Below are 9,436 nucleotides of genomic sequence, written 5' to 3'. Positions count from 1 at the left end.
GAACCATGGTCGCATACGTAGCCTGAGACGTTCATTCCCAAGATGGCTGCCAAGTGAACCGAATTGTTGTGAGAGTTTGTAAATGAATAGTTATATACATAGCTAGCAGTAACTACTTTTTCTAAAATAAGTAAATTGACTGTACTTGGAACAAAAAAATGAAAACATCAGCAAAGAATGCAGTAAACAATGTGGGATGTGACAGTGATGTACTCATGACAACTGCTGTGCATTTTCTTTCTTTCTTTTTTTCTCTCTTTCTCTCTTACTGTCTGATACTGAATTCTGCCCGCACTCTAACATAATCTGTGATTTCCTGCTCCACAGCCTTTGCAAAAGATGATTTAAATCCATCGTTTTACAGCGTTTCCTTTTACACGCTGAATAGGATGCCAGCAGTGATTTCTGTTTTGAAAGGCTCAGCTGTTAGTTTCTCAAAGCACGCCCTTGAAGAGAACACACACGCTCTTGCTAATTAACATAGCAGACAATCAGCATCAACAGCAGCTGCTGACAACACAGTCATCTGTGGCCAGCTAAGAGCCATTAAAGAGCTCTACTGAATGGAGCAAAATATGTCTTTAGGAAAGACCAAAGCCAGACACTAAGATAGATTGACATATTCATACCATAATTAGTGGTTTTTGATAAGGCAAAACATTCCTTCTTAGTATTAATTTACTATAAACTTAAGCATGTTACTGGCCCTGCAGTTTTTGAGAATGATACTTCAGATTGTGCATTGATGTGGAGAGATCTGCTATTAATTTTCTAAGCAATTTGATTTAGAATTTTCATCTAGATCATAAAAGTATGAAAAATAAACCCATTGATTTAAACTGAAGGAGGTACTTCACACAAAGTCCCTTTAAGGCAAGTCATGTCACTCGGCGGCCATCTTTGAAATGCCTCTCGGGCATGCAAGTGCAGCTCCTATCTCTCTGAATGGGGAAACATCAAATTCTCCAAAACTGTTTGCTAAACTTACAATTAAAATTCATATTTTAAATCACCAATGAAATCTGACAACAACTGTCTCATGAATGTTGTTTCTTTTGCTCAAATAGCATTAAAAAGCTTATTTTTCAGGCTAGACCAGCCAATGCGCATGCGCAGTCCTAGGCGCACGTCTCTGAACGCTGACTGTTTCTATAGCAACCGGGACTTCTAACTGCAGCTGCTGTGACGCAATGACTTTACATGACTTTATGATTAGCGATTGGCTCTTTTATTCAGAAGACGGGGCTTCCTTCGATACAGCGGCCATATTGAGCGTTGCATTTTTGCCCATTCAAAACTATACGAGTGACACATCTTGGGTATTCTATAGTCTTTGCTTCACAGAAGCAGAATTTCACAGAGACTTAAAGGCACACCGACGAGAAGCGTCATGTAGCGTCACAGCTAGGACAACTCACAGGTGTCGCAAGACGGACACGTTATGTTCAGGGGTGCATTTTTTTCCCCAAAAACGTATTTAGTCAACTATGGCTGCAAGTTCGATTGTTATCAACATAGTTAAATGATTCTGTGTTTCCTGAAACCATAGTTCAAATGAACAGCATCGCAAACTTATGTGGATGGAGCTACAGCTCTCGACCTGTGGTTTCTTGTTAGTAAGGCATATGGACTTGGGCACAATAAGCAAGCTAACATGCAGTACAATCTATATATTCAATTTCATTTAAAATATATACATTTCAATCTATATATTGTATTGTGTCCTCAATAAGCAGCAAGTGCGCATGTGCAAGAATGCGTAAGGGAACCTCAGAGTATGATGTAAGAGGGAACCTGCGATGAATCAAACATCAAAAAAGCAAAATGACAAGGAACAAAACATAAACAAAACAAAATAAAAACAAGTCAGTAGCCCTTTTCACACAGTAATACCAACATTCAAACTTTTTACCGGTAAAGCACCATTCACACATCAGTTTTAAAATACCGGTAAATTCCGTGACATCATTAACCGAAAATGACCTCTTGACTTCATTAACCTTTGAGATATTTTATTGTGACTCGTGTTTCATGGGATTCATACCCAAGTGCTCTGTATTGCAAGTGCAGTGCTGTACCAGGTGAGCTACCAAGCAAGTTCACCACGCCAGGAAATGCAAACATTCAAATATTTTAGTTTACAAACCATGCACTATGGTAAAAAAATATTTTGAGGTCATATCATAGCGTATAATCTGCACCTGTAAACACAATTTGTGTGAAAAGGAATACAAGTTGTTGGTGTTTTACTGCCACTATCATCCATTTCAAAAACTGCAGTGAATTGTATGTATAAGTACGCTTCTGGAGTTTTAAATGTAGGTAGAGGTTTTTCCAATCAGCCTATATTAAATATTAATGTGCATAGCAGAGCTCATATCATTTATCATTTGATCAGAATTTGATGTGAAATATTTGAGTTCATACCAAGATCTCTGACTTTGGAATACAAATCTGAGCACCATTTCATACACTGTTGCGTAATTAATGCAGTTCATTTATGAGGAGAAAAATATAGGAAAGCAAGAAGATTTAAGCAAAATGTAACATTTGCTCTCCATTTTATGATTAAGATACTAAAAATATTTCATTTGCAAATTTTCTTCTTAAGTTTTCATTGTCTTGTATTAAAAGATCAAATGAACTTGTTTAAATATGATTTTCTAATTTCAATAAGTTAATAACTTTTGTCTGTTCAATGAAAGAAACAGGAGGGAGTCCATTCCAGTGCTGAGGTCAGAAATCAGAGCTCATGTTTCAGTAGGGGAGCAGCGGCGTTTTCAAAATGATCACATTATTGTTGATCGTCATTGTACTTTAAATACCATCCAACCAGACATGGAAATAGCCACATCATGCCAAGATCAATCCAACGAGCCTAGAGCCAGATGTGCTTATCACACCCATTCTCAAAGCAGACACAGCCCATAATCAGATAGCGAGTGAGTCAGTCGTGCCACAACAATCTCCTCTGCTCTTTCACAAACACACTTTTTTTCCCTCTGGCTGATGACTTTATTCGACAGACTGAGATGCTGCAGTCTGTTGAGTTCTCTATTGTATCTCTGTTTGACAGATATTTTAGTAGAGCTCTGTCTCCCAGCATGCATAGCAAACGAAGCGACAACCAAAGCCCTTCCCAAAGAGCTCAGCAAAGAGCAAACAGTTTATGAACATCCTTGCACCATTTTCTACTCAACTCTCTTGTTTGTTCTCACTTGGACAAAGTGACAAAGATTAGATGTAAGGTAAAGCTCGAGGTGTGATTCCCTTATCTCAAAAGAACTTCATAATATTTCTTCCCCTCTCTGGTCGGTGCAGTGGTGATAAGTCATTTATATCGGCCAGCACGCACCTCTCCTCTTGGGTGGCCTGCCTGTCCTTCATTTGCACAGTCTTGAACTGGCTGTGTTTAGTAACTGGGTCATTTTGTCTTTGCCAGGAGCAACCTTCTGAACAGACCCACTTTGCCTTACTCTCCCTTCTGTTACTCTCTCAACGTTTGTGAAGGACTCTGTTATTATTATAAATCTTTGCTCTCTGGAGGATGTTCCTTATCCCAACAGGGGGCCGATGGAGTGCTTAGAAGGACACATCCAAGCATCTGTTTGGGTCTAAGTGGTCCTCCTAAACTTGAAGACTGTGTACTTTCTTGCACCCAGAGGAAACATTAGTACTTTTCACGCTTGAAACAGTTATTAAACCCTGGGTAAAAGGAATCCAGGGTTATCCTGCTTCACGTTTTACACTGCTAATAATTTACACGGGGGTTAACAATTAATACTGGTTATTCATAAACTGAATTTTGGGGCTATAAAGGTAAGAATGAAACAGTCTCTTCTTCACTCCAATTTACGTTTGTTGAAACGGCTTATTTTCTGTCAAGACAACTCTCTGAGAATGCTGCTGCTGCAAAGCAAGTACCAAGACTTGCTACTGCCAATACATCCACAGACATGCTTCTGTGAGCACGTTGAAATACTGCTGCTGCACATATGACATATATGAAATAATCCCGCATATATAGCATACATGAAATTACCCTGTAGCAGATCTATACAGGTGGAGCTGGGGAAGGTGGAGGGTTTCTGAAGCACACCGCAACTGCTACAGCAAGTACTAGCCGAGTATTTGAATGTTGAGCAGCATGCTCATTGGCTGCTGATGTGAAAAGAAACCAATCAGCTGTGCTGTGTGAATAATGATGTGATTATATCCGATTTAGAGTTAGAACCTATGGGCCTGTTCCATCTAGAGATAACTTTTATATACAACACACAGTGTTTCTGTGACTGTCCAAATGTGATTGGCTGTATCCTAACACCGCATTGTTTCACACTGTACATGTTTGGCACTGCGATGCAGGTTTAACACTGCTAAAGTGGTGCTAACTCTGCTCCGGAGCAGGCTTTCATAACCCCGGGTAAGAAGTGGTGCTAGCAGAGCTTCTAAAAGTGTGAAATGTACCTTTACCTGGGGTTAAAAGTGGGATTTAGAACAACAAAAACTGAAATGACTCTGTTTATTAAATTGTTGACTTAATGAGGGTTTTTAACAAGGGAGATTTAATATACTGGGTTTTGTGAGCTTGTGCCAAAAGATCATTATTGTTACCTAGCATACTGAGCTAACGTCAACACTGCAAAACCTAACACTGAAATTTACAAAATGCAACAAGTTAATTTACTCAAATATTACCGAAAGTTCATTGAACTTAATATAAAAACGTTATGTGAACAGATTATATTAAGCAGAGGTCAAACTTAATGAGTTACAGCAGATTTAATTTCCCCAGCTAGTTTAAATTAAGTGTTGTTTTGTGTATTTTGCACAAGAATAATATAATGTGTTTATTGTTCTGTTTTGTTAAGATTTTAAAAAGTTTCCTCAAATGGTTTGAGTTGCCTTAACCCAAACCTTGTTGGGTTTTACATTGAATTGTTGCTACACTGGAATCAAGCTCTTTACATTTTTTTTTCACTGTTTTTGTTAGTACTTCATATGTCAAAGAACACACAGGTCAAATGATAATGCTAATAATACGGCAGTTATACTGTAGTATGGCTGCATCCAAAATCACATACTTACCTTATGTAGGTGAAAAGTGCGTATAGTCCAAAATCGTATTCATAAAACAGTAGGTAAGCACCTGGATGACTTACTGTTTCCGCCAAGAATCTGAAGTGCGAATCTGATGGACATTTCACTATCCCATGTGGCCACGGATATGAGTTGTGAATGACAGTGAAGCGACGCAACTGACGCTGCAAGTCACATAACAATGACATGACGAATGTAGTACGTACATTCATACGACTGCGGACACAGCCTATGTTTGAGAATGTAATTATGCTATATGCTATATGCTTGCACAACTTCAGTACATACTATGAAAGTGCAGGAACTCAGATGTAGCTGAGGAAAGCTAAAGAAGTTAGCTCTCTGTAAACATACTGAATATAGAAGATTCAGTACATGAGAGATAGGTTTTTAAATGTTGTTGTACTGTGACTAACATCCTGTCAACATTATTACAAATTGTTTTACTCCAGAGAAGTCATGAGTAAAACATTAACTCATTCATAGTTCGTTCCCTTTCAGTCGGTTACATTCATACGACTGCGGACACAGCCTATGTTTGAGAATGTAATTATGCTATATGCTATATGCTTGCACAACTTCAGTACATACTATGAAAGTGAAGGAACTCAGATGTAGCTGAGGAAAGCTAAAGAAGTTAGCTCTCTGTAAACATACTGAATATAGAAGATTCAGTACATGAGAGATAGGTTTTTAAATGTTGTTGTACTGTGACTAACATCCTGTCAACATTATTACAAATTGTTTTACTCCAGAGAAGTCATGAGTAAAACATTAACTCATTCATAGTTCGTTCTGCGTGTCACAGGGATGAGGGTGATCCAGTCTACTTTTCCTGTTAAAAATGTCCACCTTGTTTATCTAAAGAGCACTTTATATGGCTCAGTGTTTTTCTTGGCCAAAGTTCAGCTAAACCAGCCAATCCACTGTTTAGCCACAAACACAAGACACGACAACAAAACCAGAGACAGGAACTAAATAAAAGGTTTCCAAATTATTCACCTTCCCACATGCAGTTTGCATGCCAAGATCCATTCACAAGCTGGTTTTCAGCTCTCCTGGAGTGGAAAAAAACCCAAAGTAAGAGCAATAGTCAAGGTGACGCTTAGCTTAGCAAACACCACAAGTAGCTAGATTTTTACATTTTCACGAGAAAGTTGTGAGTGGTTCTTGCCTATGCAAAGCTTTACTAGCGTGCCGCATTACTAGTGTGATTGCTACACTGTAGATAAAAAAAAATCTATAAAAATAGGGCTCAATGTACTGTATTAATATGAAGGAATTTTCTGCAATTATTTTTACAGGTGTTTTACCTGTTTTTTGAACGTTGCACTTAATTGTGTTGTTAACAGAAAACAGAACAGAACAGAAAAGTCTATTATTTTATTTTATTTATTTATTTATTTATTTTTGGCCTGTATATCTACAGGTCATACTGTAAAAAAAAAAAAAAAAAAAGGAAATGGATTGGGATTAACAGTTACATTTCTTGGAATCCGCCATTGAACATTTTGATATTAGAGTAAAACAACATGTTAGCTTTTGAAACAACTCTGATGTCTGTGATAACATCCTAACCTGTAAAATGACCATAAAAATGACAATTTAAAGGGGTGGTTCACTGTTTTTTTTCTAGGCTTAATTGTGTTTATGGGGTGCAGTCTAACATGTGTTAATGCTTCGTTTTTTTTTAAATGCATTATTTTTCACATAATTTACCTTTATTCCACACCGCTCTGTCCCTTCTCTGAGAAACACGCTGATCATTTCCTTCTTTTATGAAGCCCCTCCCTCAGAAATAGGCGATGGGCTCTGAATGGTTAGCTAGCCCAGTGTGTTGTGATTGGCTAAACCGCCTCTAGTGCGCGTCTAATCGTCCCGCCCCTCACCTCGGCGGCATGTGCTCTGGTTGTACAGTAAACAGCGGCGTCGTTAATATCGCTTATCAGTTTGAGCCCGATTGAGAAGCAGAGGATATTATTGAAGAGGATCCTGCAGAACCTGTGGAAGCACGGCTTTTAATGGTAGGCCTATGTTTTTTGTTTGTTGTCGTCTCATACTTTTAGATACGCTGTTATTTGTAAATGCTACTGCTTATGTTAGCTTTTAATATACGGTATTATCCTGATTAAAGCTTTTATACAGTCCGGCAACTGCACACGCGTCCATGTTTAACGTTTCTCATAGATATGTGAAAATAAGTGTATAATTGGAACAGTTCATTGCTGGAGCTGAGCTGAATGAGAGAGAGAGAGAGGGAGAGAGAGAGAGAGTGTGCAGAGCAGGGGAACGCGAGGAACAGTATTAAGAACCGGTTTATGCTCAAACAGCAACATTACACACTAACTAAGGTTAAAAAAGTGAAATCGCAATCAACCCCCCCTCAACTTTACAGCAATCAACTTTACAGTTCAAATAATACAATTTATTTGTATTATTTAAATTTTTTTTTTTTTTTTTCATGAATTGTGCAAACAGCCTATTACAATATCAAAAAGGTATTAAAGGTAGAGTAGGGAAAATGCCGTGAAGAAGAGGTGGGAATGTGATTGGAAATGACACACACCAGACTCAAACTCATGTCACTCACAACAGCACCTCATCTTGACACCACGTGTTGGAAAACACTCGCTAACCGGCAGACCACAGCTCCAGCACAGCTGCCTTTAATCACAGAGGAAACCTGCATAATTCAGAGCTCCCTGTGAGAGGAAGAATGTCATGACAACATCTGGGCTGCTTAACGAGGAGACTGATTCATTAGAACTTGGTAAAGATGGTATAATTTGTAATCACTTTCAGTACCAGGAACAAACAAGATCAATAGGCCAGGGATCTCATGAGACATTGATGAATGTGTTCTCCAATAAGCATGATACTTGATAACATGACATTCCCCCGAGCTCTGCATGTCCATTATTTGAGCCTGACGATTATTAGACCTGATTAATTAACATTCATGTATGTTTGAACTTGTGTTTGATTTGAATCATTAGTAATGATCCTTGGAGTGAAGTGTGTGATACTGCATCTTTGTTGGGATTTTGATTTGGGATGAAGGGATTTTCACCATCAGACATCAGTCGCTGAAAAGGAGGTATCAGAGTGAACGACAGCGTCCGGTTTAATTACAGCGCATGACCTGACTTCTTTCCTTCAGGGTAGCGACTGACTCATTGAATACAAAGTAGAGAGCAAATCAAGCTTTACAACGAAAGTCAGGTACGAGATCATGTACAATCAGCCAGTCGTTATCACAAAATAAACCCTACCCTGATCATGACTCTGAAGATACTACTTACCAAATAAATAAGATTTGAGTGTTAGTTATTTTATAATATGAGTAGAAAGATTTGTCCATGAGTGTTCAGCAACAATGAACTGAATACAGTGTTGCCTATAAAAGTCATTATTTAGAAATATTTGACTGATGAATGTCGATTGATTTACCATTCAGAATTCCATTCACGTATTTATTCCAGAAAGCCATAATAAATAGTATTAGTATAATCAAATCAAATCTAATTTTATTTATAAAACACAATAAAAACAACAGTAGTTCACTACTGTGCTATACAAATCATACTAAAATAGACATCAAAATCATATACAGTATACACTATATGTAGACCGCAATGCAGTATAACACTGAATGAAATGTATAGTTGGTGTAACAGGAAAATGTATGTAGAGCTAATTATATTGAATTATATTGATTTTATTGTGTGTGTTGGGCAAATACAAGTAATTGAATATATTGAATTCCTGAAAGGACTTTAATTTTGAAGGGAAGGTACAGTAGAGCTTGTCATAGTGTCATAGAAATTAATTTGGGAAATAAGCCCTTAAACACCTATATGACTATTAGATTAGTTTACATAGTATGAGAGGCTATATATAGCGAAAGCATGACCCTTAATTTGTTCTACAGAATAACGTGGAAATTACATTTTAAACATTTTCATAAATAAATGGCCTAAATACACACAATTAAATACTATTTTCAAGTCATAATTGCACAAAATTAAAGTTTGATAGGAAATAATGCACAATAAAAAATACTGTTCACAAGAGACCTTGATTCTTCTTTATTGTCTTCAAATACCCCTTTTTTTTTTTTTTTTTTACCTATTCTCATTTCGGCAAACATTTCATATTTAATCTCAAGCTCTTCATTGATACTTTTGTATCTAAACAAATACACTTTTGATAAAACTGTATTAGTGGGACAGTCATAATGTGTGTAAAATAGTATTTTTTTAAAAATACATTTAATAATAAATGTATTTTTTATAACAGAATTGCATATTTTAAGATTGAAAATCTGGGTTTGGGT

The sequence above is a fragment of the Sinocyclocheilus rhinocerous genome, unplaced genomic scaffold, assembly GCF_001515625.1.
Source record: "Sinocyclocheilus rhinocerous isolate Xijiao unplaced genomic scaffold, SAMN03320098_v1.1 scaffold2393, whole genome shotgun sequence".
Taxonomy (NCBI): domain Eukaryota; kingdom Metazoa; phylum Chordata; class Actinopteri; order Cypriniformes; family Cyprinidae; genus Sinocyclocheilus; species Sinocyclocheilus rhinocerous.
Note: the sequence above shows the minus strand (reverse complement) of the source record.